This window comes from Cupressus sempervirens, chromosome 9 (assembly GCF_028749045.1).
Source record: "Cupressus sempervirens isolate cs-2001-9-10 chromosome 9, ASM2874904v1, whole genome shotgun sequence".
Taxonomy (NCBI): domain Eukaryota; kingdom Viridiplantae; phylum Streptophyta; class Pinopsida; order Cupressales; family Cupressaceae; genus Cupressus; species Cupressus sempervirens.
In genome coordinates, this window is record NC_143126.1 from 639,953,111 (window position 1) to 639,970,784 (window position 17,674).

General features: G+C 34.8%; 1 pseudogene; it reads left to right on the plus strand.

Moving 5' to 3' along the window:
• Window positions 1-1,094: 1,094 nt before the first annotated feature.
• On the plus strand, window positions 1,095-16,682 carry LOC149540361 (beta-glucuronosyltransferase GlcAT14A-like; annotated as a pseudogene).
• The last annotated feature ends 992 nt before the right edge of the window (window positions 16,683-17,674 follow it).

Sequence of the window (17,674 nt, forward strand, 5' to 3'; positions counted from 1 at the left end):
CTAATACCTTGAGAACATAGGGTTCTTGAGTAATCTTTATTTCCCTCTTGTGTCTATCACGGATAATGTTCATGCCAAGTATACTTCTCTCTGCCCCAAAGTCCTTCATAGAAAACCTTTGTGACAACTTATCTTTCAATTTTGAAATCAACTTCATAGATGAATCAATAACAAGCATATCATCAACACAGACCAATAAAAGAACAAAGGAACCATCAACTAACTTCTTGTGGTAGATACATGGATTAGATTCACATTGAATAAAGTTATTTTCAATCATGAATCAGTTGAACTTGAGGTACCATTTCCTTAGAGCTTGCTTGAGACCATACAAGCTCTTCTTCAATCTATAATATAAGTTTTCCTTACCATGTTTAATGAATCCCTCTAGCTACATTATGTAGATTTCTTCATTCAAGTTACCATGGAGGAATGTTGTTTTGCCAACCAACTATTCAAGTTCAAGGTCATGAACATCAACTAAACTAAGAATATCTTGGATTGTAGTCATCTTGACCACGGGTGAGAAGAATTCATTGAAATCTATGCCCTTTTGCAGATTGAAACCTTTAACAACCAGCTTGGCTTTGTAATAGTTCTGACTTTTGCCTTCATCTTTCAATCAATAAATCTATCAATTTGGTGACAAAAGAACCAAATCCCAAGTTTTATTTTTGAATAGAGAATCCATCTCTTCCTGCATTGTTGCCTCCTATTTGTGAGAGTCTAATGCTTTGCAAGCTTCTTTAAAGCTTGTTGGTTCAACTTGGTCTAAAATCAAAATAGTTCTAGCTCTACTTATTCAGAATACAAGAGTTCATAATCAAAGAATTAGCAAGGAAGCCTTGTCTGTATGGTTGATTTTCTAAATCCCTATACATTATTCTGATTTTGAATGCTATCATCAGTGTGTCCTTTCTCAATATCATGAGAATTCTTTCTCAAAAGTTCATAGTCACTACCTTTAGAAGAAGTGGAATGATTCTTTTGAGTTCGGCTTTGATCAATTAGATATTCATGCTCTGCATCACTATGACTTGTTTGTTGTGAATGAAGTTTGCTACTAAAATTTTCACTATGACTTCTATCAAAGGATGTATGGACAGAATCGTGATTGTGTCTGCCTTTTGATGTATACCCTTTGTCGACTTCACCTTAGCTTCTACCATAATTATGCGGTAAACATAGGAGAAGGACATGAGTACGGGATCACGTTTTATCCATCTCACTTGATTCATGCCTGGTCTGGGCTATATGGCAGTGATGAACTTGCGGTTGAGTAGATTTTGACTGTTCATGGGAATTATCCCTGTCATCAATTTCAACCCCATTAATATGGGAGATCCTTTTACTATGAATGCTCTGTTATTTAGTGTGATTATGCCATGTGACTTCATCCGCAGGCATGCTCAATTCAAAATGATCTGGGGCATGTTGTCTATCACCAGTTTGAGCTTGTCCTTCGTGGCCTATCTAACGGGTGTTGTGGTTGTGGTGAGTTAGGGATGTAAGGAAGAGATATAAGGGTAGGTGAGTTGATCAACATAATTACCATTGCTAGAATCAACATGTCATGGTCAAACCAATTCTATGTCTCTATACTCAAACAGAGGGTTATCATCTCTATTTTTATTTGAATTTGAAACTATAGTATTATCACTATAACTGTGATAATTATAATTATTGTTTTATTCATCAAAATCTAAACTTTGACTCCACATACTGTTTTCATATGATGAAGATACAAGGGGAACTAAAACTGATATTGGTGAATTCCCGGAATGAATATTCTGAGAAGTAACTTGCACGTTTTTGATGCTGTTGTTATCAAAAATAGAGAAAGGGTCAAATTGACATACCAATTTTTCCTCTATATTGAGATCTGGAAATACCTTCTCAATGAAGATGACATCTCTACTTCTGAAAAATTTCTTCCCAACTAGATCTCAAATTCTGAAGCCAAACTGGCCTTCACCACAATCCATGAATATGCCTCTTTGTGATTTTTTATGAAGCTTTGTCCTTTTTCCCTTTGGAACATGTACATAAGTCTCACAACCAAACACTTGGATGTGAGAATGTGATATTCTCTTTCCCAACCACTCTTCCTCTAGTATGCTAAAATCCAATTGAGAAGAGGGACTTCGGTTGATTAAGTAGACTATTGTATTACATGGCTCTGCCAAAAACTCCTTGCCTAAACCAACATTAGAGATGATGCAATGAACTTTCTCAAGGATTTTTCTACTCATCCTCTCTACTGATCCACTTTCTTATAGGGTGAATGAAACAATCTTGATTCTATGAATGCTATTATCTGTACAAAATGAATCAAATTCCAATGAGAAAAACTCTCCTCCATTATCCATTTGCAAGAACTTTATTTTGTGGCCAATTTGATTCTTAACTAAAGCTTAAAAAAATTTAAACTTGGTGAAAACATCAATTTTTTTGTGCAACATGTAAATCCATACTCTTTTTGTGCAATCATCAAGGAATGTGATGAAGTAGGTAGCTTTTCCAATGGTACATTCCTTGGTGGGTTTGAACACATTAGAATAGACTAGTGCCAAAGGAGTGCCTTTCTTTTCATGTTTGGTCCTCAAGAAGATGACCCACTTCTATTTTTCATAGAGAAAATGTTGACAAAATTGTAAGTCAACTAATTTCAGCATCAGTAATTAGTCATTTTTATGCATAACAAGAAGGCCATTTTTACTCATGTGACCAAGCCTTTGATGCCACAATTCTTAATTACTATCTTCAACTATAATGGCATCCCCCACTTCACTGATATTTTCTACAATATATAAACTCCCATTCTTGTCTCCTTTTGCAACTAACATGGATTCTTTTCCTACATTCCATAAATCGGTTAGAGAAGTGAGAAAACCTTGTGCATATAGCTAACTTACAAAAATCAAATTTCTCTTTAGTTATGTAACATGACACACATCTTTTAATAACCATTTGACACCTCCTTTCAAGTATAATAAAATATCTCCTTTGCCAACTATTTCACATGTCTTAGTATCACTTAAATACACTTCACCTAACTTAGCTTCTTGATAATTTGAAAAGTATTATGTACATGGAGAGGCATGAAATGACACGATGTAATCCTAAATCCATGAGGCTAAAGTAGTCTTAGTTGTAGATAAAATCAATACACCATCATCTTTGTCATAGACGATGTTGGCTTCACTTCCCACACTCATTCTAGTGCTCTTTTATAACCTCTACAATCTTTCTTTAGCTGGCCATTTTTTCTACAAAACTAGCAGTCTCCTCCTTTCCTTTCCTTTCACCTTGAACACCTGATTTTGATCTTCTATGATGATTGTTTCTTCCCCTATTTTAGTTTCTTCCTCTACTTTTGATGTTGATCGTCATTAGAACTTCACTAGATGAGGATTCCTTGTTGCTTATTCTCATATGCTCAATAAGTAGAGTGACCAGTACTTCATCATAGACTAGCTTTCTCTTTCAGGAGTTTGAAGTACTAATTGCTATAACTATGGGATCCCAATTGTCAGGTAAAGAATACAACAAGATGATAGCTATAATTTGTCATCTTGAGTTGTGCCAACCAAAGTCACTTGACATAAAAAAGTGTTCAAATTATCTATATGATTTGATATCATAGTCCCTTCCTTCATTTCCAGCTTGTAGAGCTTCTTTATAATGAATATTTTATTTGAAGCCTATGTCATTTCATACATACTTTGAAGTTTATCCCAAACTTCCTTTTTTGTTGTCTCATTTGATACATTAAAGAAAATATTCTGCGATAATGAAAGAAAGATTCTTGCCATTGCCTTCTCATTAGTCTTTATCTAGTCTTCATCCTTCATTACGACTGTTTTCTTAGTTTTCCCTCCAATTTCTATTGCCAAGTCTTGCTTGACTAACAATGAATGCATCTAAACGTTCCACAAATTGAAATTCTATCCCAAGAATTTCCACACTAAAAAATCTTTGATGAATCTAGATTTTCAAACACTAAAATCAATCTAAGCATCTATGCCAAGCTCTGATTCCAATGGTGAAGTTCCTGAAAGTGCAAATTGAAAAGAAAAGAGAAAACCCAAAAGAAGAAAAATACAAACACATGAATTTATTGCAGTTCATCACAAATTATGACCACATCCACACTATAGGGAAGATCTCTTATTAATGTCAAAGTCTAAACTTTACATCACAATTGTAGCTTCAACTTTCTTCGAATACAACATACAATAATAAACCTCGAATACCAATATATAGAGTCTTGAAAGAAATGAAGAGACATAAACAATTAGAAGGAAACAATAATAAAAAACAAGATTAAAATCAAGAGTTTCTTGGGCCCAACAAACCAAACCCCTGCAAAACAATGAACAATCATTCACTCCATACATATTTTCCAATTCTTGCTTTCAAGCTAAATGTCATGTTTGGAATAATGAAATATAATTTACTTCTATTTCTTACTTGGATTGCTTGCTTTGAATTTGAGAGCAGTCCATCCATTAATAAGAGATCCCACAGTATTTTGTTGAGGTCGATCAACCAGGTTGAATGACTTTGGATTAGTTCCAAATGTTATTATAATTATTGACCCCCTCTCCTACCACATAAAATTCATACCCATGTTCAATGGTTGTCTTCTTGGAAGATACTAGTTCCCTAGAACACAATCTAAATTGTGGCATTATATTCAATCACTTTCACTTTTGTTCCATAAATTGGTGCCCAAAGACTTATAGGTACATCATTAGTATAGTTATAAAAAAATGGTGGATGTAAAGGAAATTTTGTGCTATAAGCTCCATTAACACCAAGGTGATAAGCTTGTAAAATGTCGATATCTAGCAACACAAAAGATATGTTATTCATACTAGAAGTCACTCTAGTATTGTTTGGAGCACTACAATTATTGGATGAATATCCAGTTGGACAGGGACTTAAACCTAGTCCTATGGTTATGATACTACTATCACTTATTATTTTGGGAACATCCATTGGATGTTCCTTTGAAGCCAAGCTTCATAGGGATTTGGTAAGGTTGGTCACAGTCATAGTGTTGTTGGGAACTAATGTATTATAACCCACATACTTCAAAATGGTGGTGGCTATTGTATCATTAACATTTGATGCAAGTTGAGTTGTGTATTGAGTTTTTTCTTGATTGGCTATGAGAAATACATCTAAGGTATTGATTCATGTAGGAGGTATTGGCTATGATACAATCTTTTAAAACATATAACTATTGACTACATCATTAATGATATGAAGATGATAGGTCTTTCCATTTTGTATAGGGATTTTTTTTTTCATAAAATGCATAAAATTTCAATGTTCACAATGTTAGATCATAAATTGGTGAAGGTGGGCAGAGATAGAGAAATCTTAAACATAGTAAGAAACCCTTTATATTGTTATTTCTTCGCTTGATGATTACATCCATTACAACTACCTCTATTTATAGAGGTTTGAGAAAGATCTAGAACCATACACATTCACAGATGGGAGGATCTGGAATACATGGCAATCAAAAATCTCATGTTAAAAGTGGAAAGTCAATAAGGTACATGGAAGGGAAGTGGGAGGCTTCCATATTAAATATGGTGGTTGAAATATTATGCCAAATTCTAGATTGTCAGCAATGGTAGAAATTACCACATGCCAACAGCACCCACACCCCCCTCACCCCCACCCCCCCGCCTCCCCACCCCCCAATTTCTACCATTAATTACATCAAAGTTTACAATATTCATTTGGTATCTTAAATATTCAAATTCTTCTTGTGCACATGCCTTTGTAAATATATATGTCAATTGATCTTCAGATCTGCAATACTCCAAGCTGATTTCTCCATTATTGACCAATTCTCAAATAAAATGGTATCTAGTATCAATGTGCTTTGTCCTTTTGTGAAATATATTATTCTTTGACAATGCAATGGTGGACTTGTTATCACAATAGATTGTAGTAGACTCATCTTGCTCATGCATTAGATCTTTCAAGACTCTTCACATCCATATTGCTTGACATGCTACTAATGTACTGGCTACATATTCTATTTTAGATGAAGATATAGTCACAATAGGTTGCTTCTTTGATGCCCATGCCACAATACCTATTCCAAGATGAAATGCATATCCACATGTGCTCTTTCTATCATCAATACTTCCTGCAAATTCACTATCAGTATATCCAATCAGCTGAAAATCATTTGAAGACGAATACATTATACCATAATTTAGAGTCCCTGTAATGTATCTCAATATTGTCTTTCCTTCTTACCATTGTGAGTTCTTAGTTGAATCCATAAATCTAGAAATTACACTCACTGCATACATAATATCCGGCCTAGTTGTTGTGATATACATCAAACTACCAACCAACTCTCTAGATTGAGTAGAATCAAATTTTGTCTCATTATCTTCTCTACTTAATTTTGTGGCCATTGTCATAGGTGTAGAGACCAGGCTACAATTTACCATTTTAAAATGTCTCATAACATCTTGTACATATTTATTTTTGACAAATAAAAATACCCTTTTCATTTTGTGTTACTTGAATACTAAGAAAATATTTCATCAAATCCAAATCTATCATCTCAAATTCTTTCTTCATTGCTGATTTAAACATATCAATGGAAAGATTACTGGTAAAGATCAAATCATCAACATATAAGAAGAAAATCAAAATGTGTCCTTCCTTATTGAATTTGATGTATAGTGTTTGCTTACTAGTGCTTCTAATGAATTCATTCTCAATCATGTATGAATCAATTCTGCAATACCATGCCCTTGGTGCTTGTTTCAACCCATAGAGTGCCTTCTTCAGCCTATAAACCTTGTATTCATGTCCTTTGATTTCATAACCTGGTGGTTGCTACACATGAACTTCTTCCAAATACCCATTTACAAAAAGTGATTTTGCATCCATTTGATAAACCATCCATTTGTTTTGAGCTACAATAGCTAGTACCATTCTAATAGTATCTACTCTAGCTATGGGTGCAAAAGTTTCAATATAATCAACTCCATATTCTTGTGCAAACCCTTTAGCTATTAATCTTTCCTTATATTATCAACTTCTCCATTTCCCTTATACTTTGTTTTATAAAGCCATTTTAATCCTATGTAGTCTTTATTCTTAGGAAAATCAACTAGTTCCCATGTATCATTTTTATCAATAGATTCTATTTCTTCATGCATTGCATTAATCCATAGACACAACATCTCTACTTATAATCACTTTTGTAGTTATACGATTAAACAACTTATATGCCTTATATTGTTCATCATAACCAATACAAATATATTTTTCACTCTTATCATCTAATTTACTCCTTGTTTCTTTAAGAATGTGTGCATATGCAATACAACCAAATACTCTAAAATGAGAAACACAATGATGGTTACCACTCCATACTTCTTGTGGAATCTTGTCTCTTACAATCTTTATTGGACTCTTGTTCAAGATATAATTAGCACAAGCTACTACTTCAGCCCAATATCCTTTTGGTAGATTCTTACGTTTCAACATGCTTCTTGCCATCTCCATTATTGTTCGATTCTTTGTTTTGGCAATGCCATTCTACTGAGGTGTAACTTACAACAATCTGCTTCTTTATTCTATGATGTCTACAATAATCCAAAAACTCATTTGACATGCATTCTCCCCCTCTATATGACCTTAATAACTTAATGGATAGATCACTTTGTTTCTGAACAAATGCCTTGAACTCTTTAAACTTGCTAAATGTTCCAAATTTATATTTAGGAAAACAAACCCATATCTTCCTTCTAAAGTCATCAATGAATGTTAAAAAATAAATGTTCCCCCCTAATGATGGCACTTGCATAGGACCACATATATCAGTATCCAAAATTTCTGAAAATGCATATGTTTTATATGAATTTTTTTTTGGAAAACTTTCTATATGTTTCTTAGCTAAGATGCAACTTTCACATGAACTAAATGGTGCTTCAATGGGGGGTAATCCTCTTAACATTTCCTTGCTTTGTAATAAAGTCAATCCCTCAAAATTTCGATGACCATACCTCAAATGCCATATCCATGACTAATCTTGACAAGTTGCCTTAAAACTCACTCCATTCTCATCCATCACTCCACTTTTTATGTGAAGTGGATATATTCTATTGTCTATCACTTCAACCCTTGCAATAATCATGGTACTAGGAGAAATATCAAATATAGTGCAGATGTCATTTTCAAAAATAACTTTATAACCTTTTTGTGTATGTTGTCCCACACTTATAAGATTATGCTTTAAACTAGGTACACAATACACATCAAGAATATATTTCTTACCAAGATTTGTCATCACAATAATTGTACCTTTACCACTTACTTTCACTATGTTATCATTTCCCAATTTAATTTTTGATTTGACTAAGGTATCCGGGCTTTCAAATATATTTATATTTCTTGTCATATGATTGCTACAACCACTATGTAGAAACCAAATATCACTTGAGCTCTCTTGAGCCACATGACATGTAATCAACAATGTCCTTGAACTACTTTCAAAAGAATTTGCATTTTGTTTCCATACATCTACTAGCTTGTTTCAACATTCATTTGCTAAGTGACCAAACCTCTTGCAATAATAACATTGGATATTTGATTTGTCATACCCTTTTGATGCTTGATTATTACTACACCATCTTGAGCTTAAATTTTGATTTCTCCTTACTCCTTCATCAAAACTCCTTTCCTCTCTTTGATAATTATTTTGTCCTCTTCCTCATCCTTTGAATCCTAGATTTCCTCTTCCTCTGCCTCTTCCAAATGTCATTTATGTTTTGAATGCATTCTCCAATGAAGTATTATCATGCCTATTCAACCTATATTTATGGTTTTGTATTGACACAAACAACTCATCTATAGATAATTTGGACAAATCCGTATACTCCTCAATTGCCACAACAATATAATCAAATTAAATAGGCAAGCTTCTTATGATCTTTTTTTACAATTTTTTGATCTATTAGCTCATCACCATTCAATCTTATTTGACTAACCACATTCATAATTCAAATTGAAAATTTCTCTATTGACTTGGAATATTTCATTTCGAAGTTTTCAAAATCTCTTCTTAATGACTAGAATTTAGAAACTTTTACCTTGCTTATATCTTGATATGTTGTTTCAAGAATCTCCTATGCTTGCTTGGCTATTGTATCTCCATTAATCCTTGCAAGAACAATGTCATCCAAACCTTGTTTAATAATTTGAAAAGTCTTTAAATATCCCATTTCCTATTTTCCTTGAGTTCATCCTTATAATCTACAATTAATAAAGATTCATCCAGTGGATCTACAAATACATTCACTACAATCTCCTATAACTCTTAGGAATGAAATATTGTTCTCGTTCTAAATTGCCAATGATCCTAATTCTTGCTAGAAACTATTAGAATCATAAGCTGATTCATACAAGATGCCATACTTTAAAAAAAAAATACAATCTTTTTAAAATACTTGAATTTCTAAGTACAACAACAGAATGAATAAGATTATCTCAATTTAAAAAAATTCAGATCTCCAACTCCTTTGAACATTATTGACTCAAAATAAGATATAGCTCATAAGCACACATTAAAAATCATAGAGGTGCCTCAACTTCACAATAAAATGCAATACCTTATGATTGGATTGATCTCAAGTTTCTGCCATAAACATTGAAAATAACTCCATTAAGAATTTGCATCCGTTTAAACTCACAACATACCTTCTTGCTTCCAGCAATAGTCTCTTTTTAAACTCCACAATCTACATGTGATCTAACTCTACAATTTTTCTGTGCTCTAATACTATTGTGAAGGTGGGTAGAGATAGAGAAAGCTTAAATGTAATAAAAAAAACCTTTATATTGTTATTGCTTTGCCTGATGATTACATCCATTATAACTACCTCTATTTATGGAAATATGAGAAAGATACAGAACCATACACATTTGCAGTAGGAAGGATCTAAAATACATGGCAGTCAAAAATCACATTTAAAAAGTGGAAAGAAAGAAATGTACATGGAAGGATGGTAGGAAGCTTCCATATTAAATATGGTGATTGAAATATTATGCCAAAGTCTAGATTGTTGGCAGGGGTAGAAATTACCATATGCCAATAATTGGGTGTGCCTCTTTTGAATTCACAGTTCTCATTTCTGGATCAAATTGTGTAGAAATGATCATTTTAAAGCTCTTGAGTTATCTACAATTTAACCTACATGATTTAACTGATGATGAATAGTTATAGAGGTCTCCTGGTTGTCCATTTATAGTGAAAGCATCTGAAAAACCCAGTGCACCTTCATTCTCACTCATTGTCTCTTCAACTTCATTAGCATCAATGTTCAACCACTCCCCTATTCATTCTTTTATCCAAATAGCTAGAGTCAGTATGAAATACCATTACAATCTAGCATGAACCCAGAATAGAAAAGCTCAATCAATAACATAGCACATTCCTAATTGAGATCACATTATAGATATATCAGATTTTCAAATTGTTTTGCAAATTCTCTTAGATGTCGGAGGAGCTATTCCTTGGACAACACAAAAGATTACTTAGGGGTATTTAGATAGCTATATGATTAGAAGGTTGTATAGAAATAAAACAATCAACTTGTTCATGTATATACACAAAATATAAAGAAATTAGTTAGCATACAATGAAAACTGTAAAAATATCATTATGTTGTAACAATTTTCCAAAATATGTATTATATTGGCTCATAGTCAGCTAAATTTAAATTTTAGAAATTTTAGGTCAAAGGATAGTTCAATAAGTGTTGGATCAATTCAATAGATCTAAGGTTAAGGATAGGAGATTTAATCTAAAAAGTACAATTTTGAATCTATCTTACAATATAATTCTTACAAAAGTGAGTAATATTTGTCTTTTGAATCTGTGGGAATCAACAAAAATAGATTCATTTTCTATGTTATATCTCTAGCATAGTAATATGGGTCAAACTGTAGTTGTGCAAAGCTCTGCCCTAGATTCTCTAGCTAATAACCAATGAAAACTAGCTGACCTATAGATATAGATAACATTATTCAACACTATAACCCCAAGAAAATGAAAAAAAGTTGCACTACACACCAATTCTATTAAATACCCTTTAAACCCACAATATCCATAAGAGGAAACATCAATCAAAGAGATCTACATTGTGGCACTGGCATGAAAGTACATTGAGCAAATATCTATGTAGACTAATCTTTCTATTCCTGAAAAAGAAAAATCATATTAAAATCTACTTACAACAAATGTGTGAGTAATCAATTCTACTGATGTGAGAGAGCCAATTGACAGAATGAATGCAAATAGAAGCACCATGAATCATGCTATGGAACATTTTGACATTGTCAGCATATTGGAAGAAAGAAAACTTTCAGTATTGAAAGCTAGAAGTGAATCTTAGTTTGTAAGACTTTACATTGCAAAAGAGTTGATGTTGTTGGAATATTAAATGCAATGGTCATTGTCCCTAGAGCCAAATGCCCACCTACCACCTGATAGACTCCAGAACAGATAGAAACAATAACTGTGGTGGGTGAGTTTTTGAAATCAGGAAAGAGGGGGAAAAGTATGACAAAAGAAATGTTTTAGATTCATTCAATAGATTAAACAGATTAGAAGTTTAGCAGAGAGTTATGAAGTAGAGAAAGAAGAAAGAAGTTGATTAGCAGATTAGTAGTTGCAAAGATAGAAGGAAGTTTGTGTCATGTTTCCAGTTGCATGAGTTTCCTCTATTCATTCTATAAGTTCATTATTGTTAGATTTGTCATGTTGAAGCAGTGATTTCTCTAGGCACCATTGTATGCAGCCATTAGAGTTGTAAGTTTAAAGTTTATTGAAGTTTGAAATTTTACCAATTTAGGGTTATTTTAGGGTTTTTTGGTTGAAGCCAAATGCTCCCAGATTTGGTAATATTTTTAATCAAATTTGCATAGAAAGCAAGTAGGCATACCTGAATCCATTGTTCTTCTCCTATTCATTGCATTTGAGAAGTTTGTTTAGAAGCTTCAAGCCTTGGCTCTCTAGTTTTAATGGTGGAAACATTCACGTTGAAATTTTTCTAAGTTATAATTTTTCAGTTTGAGCCGAGCTTACTCGACATGCATTTTTGTTGAGCATTTCACTTTATGTGCTGAGCTTACTCAGCTTCTTCTTGTGCCGAGATAACTTGGCACTTACTGCCTGTCACTCGGCACCTGCATGTGCTGAGCAAACTGCTTATCACTCAGCACCTTCATGTGCCGAGAAAATTGCAACTCGGCACCTTCATGTGCCAAGAAAAATTGGCACTCCACAATAGCTAGTGCCGAGCGAAGTTTTTAAAAGTTGTGATTTATTTCTCACATGATATTAGAGCTTTGAGGCCCCATATCCATAGTGAGTTAGGGCATTTATTTTCTTGGGATATTTGACATGGCAGTAGATACAAGAAAGATATGGCAACAACCACCATCCTTTAATGGGCAAAACTATTATACATGGGCAAAGAAGATGAAAACCATAATGGTTGCAAATGATTTGTGGGAGTGTGTAGTTAATGGGTTCAATGATGTGATAGACCTAGCTCAGTATGCTACTCTTACCAATAATCAAAAGACTCATTTGAAAGAGTCAAGGAGGAAGCATGCTAAGGCATTAAGTCTTATTGAAGCAGCAATGACAAAGATAGTATTTTCCAAGATTGCAGCAGCAAATTATGCAGAGAAAGCATGGGATATTCTTGAGATGAATTTCAAGGGGACTGATAAATTTCATATAGTAAAGCTACAAAATATAAGGAGGTATTTTTAGAACCTTCAGATGAAGGAAAATGAATTAGTTGCAGATTTCAGTTCAAGGACCTCCAATGCGATTAACCAGCTGAAGTCAAATGGAGAAGACTATCAAGAGCAAATGATAGTGGAAAATATATTGAGGATTTTACCTCATAAATATGACAATTTGGTCATGACCATAGAAGAGGCAAAAGACCTCACTATTTTGACAATGGATGAGTTGATGGGTACTCTTCAAACCCATGGGCAAAGGATCAAAGTATCTGCATCTTCTTCTTCCCAAGAGCAAGCATTGAAGGCTCAGTCAAATCCAAGAGGAAGGGGGAGAAGAAGAAATGGCTTAGGAAGAAAGTCCAAAGGTAGAGGCCGAGGTAATGGAGGACAAAGAAATGCTATAGCAGAAAGCTCAAGAAGAGCAGATGGAGCAAGTAGCTCACAAAATACTTCAAGAGGAGGTAAGAAAAACCAAAACTCAAATAGGAGTAATGTAGAATTCTACTACTATCATAAATATGGGAATTATGCAAGTGAATTCTGAAAGAAGCAAAATGATCATTCAAGACAAGCAAATGTGGCTAATGTAAACATGGGAAGTGGAAACAATGTCATTGCCTTCATCATGTGTAATGTTGGTGAAGAAAAAAGCCCTGAGGTTTGGTACCTCAACAGTGGATGTAGTAACCACATGAGTGGTAATGAAACCTTATTGTCATTCATTGACAAGAGTTTCAAATCTAAGATTAAAATGGGTAACAATGGAACCCTACCAGTAGTGGGGCAAGGATCTATTATGGTCCGCATCAAGCAAGGTGAGAAGAAGAAAATACAAAATGTGTATTTTGCCCTTGGTATGAAGCACAATTTGATGAGCATTGGCCAGCTCATTCAAAATGGATACAAAGTTCTACTAGAGAATGACAAGTGTGTCATTCATGAAAAGGATGGGAACAAGAACTTACTTGCAGCAGTTCAAATGACAAAGAGCAGGGTGTTTCCCTTGAAGATAGAGAGATGTTTCTCATCTCAAGTTGGTGTTGTACCTACCACACAATTAGCTCTAAGGAGTGTGATTGAGGACCCCTCATGGTTATGGCACCTCAGGTATGGTCATCTAGGCTATGCTGGTTTAAATTTTTTGTCAAATAAAAGAATGGTAGAAGGTTTGCCACATATAGGAAATTCATGTGACAAGTGCGAGGCTTGTATTTTGGGTAAGCAACATAGGCTTCCCTTTAATTCTGGAAATTCTAGGAGGGCTAGATATCCATTAGAGTTAGTGCATATTGACCTAGTTGGTTCTATGCAAGTTACTTCTGTTGGCGCTCAAAATTGCCTTCTCGATTTTGAGCACCATTGAAAAAATCAAGCCCTTAAATGCTTTTAAAATGCATATGTGCTTGGTTGTACCTGGTTGTCCATTCAAGACCCCTAAGGTGTTTAATGCTTTTGGCACCTTCCATTCAGCCCGTCTACATGTTCCATGAAGTTAAATTGTCATTTTGAGCCATTCTGTGAAGTCTTGTTACGAGAAATTGTCAAATCAGCATTTTACCCTAGTGTCAAACAATGACAGGAGGCTGTGTTTTCCATTGAATATCTCGCACCTAGAAAGGTTTTGTGACTTTCTGCTTTGAGAATGTCTAGTTTCCATATCCAAAAAACTATGTTTTAGATTTTGAGTCATTTCGAGTTCGTCTGACTAGGTTTTGAATCCCTCAAAGTTGATCAGTTACTGTTTTCATGCTTTTGCACTTTGCACCTAATTTCGAGAAGCCCTGTTTGATGTGCTATAACTCTGATCTGGTTGATTGAAATGCTAAATTTCCTTTTGCGTTACATGGTAGAGGTCAAAAACTTATTATGTTTAAATTTTCAAGTCCTGACGAATCCGTTTGATTAGTTTTCAAAAGAAATTCCGAACACAATTTATGACTTTTTACTGGTGTCAGCACTTGCAAATTTATCAGTACCCCTATTCGTGAGGTTATAACTTGAAATCTATGATTGGCAAGATCGGACAGTTTCTTCCACTGTATTGTCCACTAAAAATAATACAAGTGTGCCAGTTTTTAGAACTTGAAAAATCCATATGCACACTTTTCCAAGTCAATTCCATTCACAAAAATTGCTTTCTGTCAGCATGTCCAGTTGCAAAATTCTAAGTAGCCTACTTTGAACGTCTGCCATTTGCATCCAGTTATTCGTCATAAGCCCAAATTGGATAGTCATAATCATCTCATGATAGAGTTTTAACGCCCTAGTTTTCATCTCCCCATGTGCTCATTTGTCCAGTTTTCCAAGCCAAATCTGAACCCTGTTTGTTGTTTTTTGACGTGTTTTCTTGCAGGTAAATCTGAGAAGGCAACTTTGAAGGTCAATATCTTTTGACCTGGAATTCCTCATGAGATGAGATGTGATAGGGTGAAAGTATGTAGAACAAAGAATTAATGCCCTAGTTTTCAGAGCCTGGTCAGATGTTTGGATCAGTTTTTAAGGCCAGACAACAGACCTCTTGGTGCAATTTTAACAAGTTGGAAAAATGTGATAAAGTGAGTTTTATTTGATTAATTGGCGGTCGAACTTATTTCAAATTAGTTCGAGGTGTTCAATAGGTCAGTTTGAGAATTAAATTGTTTGGAAACGAAATTTTTTTTAGCCAGACCCACTTTGGGGCCCGGCTAAATTTATCGAACCACTGAATTGAAGAAAACTTACAAACTTCTCAACTCCAGTCATTTGCTATTTGGTGTTCATGATGTAATATTGACTCATTTTTTGTTCATGCTTCTTGGATATATCTTCATTCAAGTCTTTCCTCTTGGAACTGATTAGACATTTGAAACATATTTTAGCCAACCTGCAGAGGATGAGAAGGACTTTACAGGCTCTTTATCATCCACAAAATCATTATTTGTTGCATTTAGATCTTGAGGCCCCTCCAAGGGAAAGGATTGAGCTAGCAAAATATGTAAAAACTGAGCCTACATTCATGAAAGCAAACAATGTTCATGTTGTAGGTAAGGCTAATCTTGTTACATATAAAGGACCAACTATGATAGCTTCTACAGTGCATGTTGTGGCAATTCTACTAAAACAAAGTAAAGAATGGGATTGTTTTATCAACCTTATTGCATCTGATTATCCACTGGTTACACAAGAAGATTTACTTCATGTCTTCTCTTACTTTCCAAAAGACCTAAATTTCATTGAGCACACAAGTGATATTGGATGGAAATTGTATCAAAGAGCTACACCTGTCATTGTAGACCTAGGGTTGTACCAAAAAAAAGAAATCTGACATATTTTGGGTTACTCAGCACCGGTACATTCTGACTACATCCAAGTTGTTTATAGGTTCAGCATGGGTGGTTTTGACATGTAATTTTTTGGAATTCTGTATATGGGTTGGGACAATCTCCCTCGAACAGTGCTAATGTATTATACAAACTTCATCTCATCACCAGAAGGCTATTTTCACACTGTTGCTTGCAATTCTCAGGAGTTTCATAATACAACCATCAATCATGATTTGCACTTCATAAAGTGGGATACTCCGCCCAAGCAACATCACATAGTCCTATCCTCAGAAACATTTCGATGAAATGGTGCAAAGTGGTGCTCCATTTGCTTGTAAATTTCCCAAGGATGATCTAGTTCTAGATAGAATAGACAAAGAGCTCTTGGGTCGTTCTAATGGCCAATACACACCTGGGGGATGGTGTATGGGAATAGACAACAGAGATCCATGTCATGTGAGAGGCGATCCAACAATCCTTAAACCTGGGCCTGGTTCCAAAAGACTAGAAGGCTTATTGGTGAAACTACTTGCTCCTGAAAATATTCGTGATAAGCAATGCAAGTAACCCGTCTACTAAAAGGTGTTGCAAGGGATTATTAAGCTAAAATGTCTCCTAATTCAGAAGAAAATGCCCACAGCATGTGAGGAGCATTGGCAGTCAGCGCCAAAGAAACAAGCTCTCACGCACGCTAAAGAAAACCATCACAAAGTGACCCCGCGCAAGAAGCACAGAGCATCTGCAGGGAAGACAAGTCATATTTTAATCCCACATTGAGTGGAAAATAGGATTCTTAATAATTTAAATATGAATCGACTTAATATGTTGGTTGTATTGAGAAAGCAGTTTTTGGAAGCCATGATGCACGCGGGTCCCAGACAGATGTGTGGTGACGTCAGCAGGGTCCATGAGATAAAATTTTAACCGAAAACACAACCAAAAAATGATGATGTCAGCACAATCAGGAAACCCAAGAATCTAGCTAGTCGCTACCTCGCTAGCCAGAAAATCTTGGCAACTCCAGCTAGCGAAGTAGTGAGGTCGCCGGAAAAACATAAAAAACCGGCGAGATCCAAAATGTTGCATGGGTTCAATAGCAGTGCTGTTAGCGAATCGGATGTTGACAAGTGGCAGTGATAGAGTGATTAGGCAGTGATGTGGCAGGCAAATGGCAGAAGTGCACCAGATTGTGCCACATGGCAGATCTGATGGTTCGCGTTATCTCGCTAACCAAAGTTGCTCACCAGTTAAGCATGGCAAAGTAGCGAGGAGATGACATGTAGCAGATGATGCAGATCAGGTGTCCAATCAGAGTGCACCATGTGGCATTGGTCAAACCTAGAGTTGACTCAAATTTGAAAGGGCTAGGAAAAATAAAATGATTTTAAAAATTTCATTTTAAAATTATTTTGCCAAGAAACTGACATGCTGGGTTTTTTTTTAAATTGAATTTTTTCTTTTCCTAAAGTTTAAACTTTAAACTTTTTGAAATTATTTTAAGTACAAACCTGAGCAATCTTAACCAGGGGACTATTTTTCAAACAAAGTTTTTAGGCGTT